The sequence below is a fragment of the Lipotes vexillifer genome, unplaced genomic scaffold (genome assembly GCF_000442215.2).
Source record: "Lipotes vexillifer unplaced genomic scaffold, Lipotes_vexillifer_v1.1 scaffold636, whole genome shotgun sequence".
Lineage (NCBI taxonomy): Eukaryota > Metazoa > Chordata > Mammalia > Artiodactyla > Lipotidae > Lipotes > Lipotes vexillifer.
The window spans coordinates 460169-461394 of NW_006786547.1; positions in this window are offsets into that span (position 1 = coordinate 460169).

Sequence of the window (1226 nt, forward strand, 5' to 3'; positions counted from 1 at the left end):
ATTCCCGTCTGGCTTCCCCCGAACCATCCCAGGACTCCTCATCCCCCCTGGCTCTCTGACCAAGATGGGTAGAGTTCTCTGCTCTGATGCACCCTGAAGCCAGCATCTCCTGTGGGTGGGTTTCAGAGAACCAGCTGGCGCAGCTCCTGCAGCTCTTCCCCCAGCCTGCCAGGGAGACCCTGCTGGGGCCCAGGGCCCTGCCGGCTGGTGTTGGACTGTCTGGGGCCTCTCTGCGCTGGCCACTCCTGGTGGGGCACTGGGTCCTGGCATCCCCTGCACACACAGCAGTCCTGGGGGGCCCCTGAGGCCTCTGAGATGTCAGAGCCCCTGATGCTTCTGCTTAGCCTGTCAATAAAGGTAGATCTGATTGTGTGGGACATGTGGTCCCTGTGCCGAGGTCCCCGGGGCAGGGGCCAGCACCAAGATGGGCAGCCCCACAGTCCTGAGGCTGCCGGGCGGAGTGGTCACCATGTGGGGACGCCAGGACCCCAAGCCAGGCAGGCAGGACACCCAAGGTCTGGGGTGCAGCTGGGATTCCCCCCAAACCAAGGATGAGGCCCGCCCGAGCTCTCAGGCATTGTTTCCATTTTGTACACACAAGAGTCTTCCCTAAGATGATGCCCACACCTTCCTTTTCAGATCATTAAATAGCGCCAGGGGGGGTCCTTTTGTACAAAAAAGGAGACCTGTCAGCTCTATGACTTTGGAGTCCACGATGCCTGCAGGTCTCGGAGCAGGGCACATGGGTCTGCGAGAGCAGGGAGACCCTTGACCGGAGGGCCCAGGACCCTGTGGTCGGGGGACCGCAGGCCTCAGTTTCCCAGCTCCAGAGGCAGCGCTGAGAGGGCGGAGAGACGGTTGGTCCCGCCCCCCTGCCGCCCAACCCGGCCCCTGGGCCCTGGCCCTCCGCCCCACCACCTACTGCCGGCGTGGCGGGCGGGGCTTCAGCCTAGTCCTTTCTGGGCCCCGACCGGCTCTGACGTTACAGTGGGCGGAGCCTTCCTCGCCCTGCCGCGGCTGTGGACAGACCGGCCCCAGCCCTGACGTACGGGGGTGGCCCCGCCGAGTCCCGCCCCTGCCCTGACGTCGCGGTGGGCGGAGCGCCACCCCCGGGCCTGGCAGTGCTGTTCGGTGCGGCGGGGGGCGCGGAGGGATCGGCGCGGCCATGCGGATACCGAACCCGAGCCCGAGCCCGAACCCGAGCCCGAGCCCGAGCCCGAGCCCGA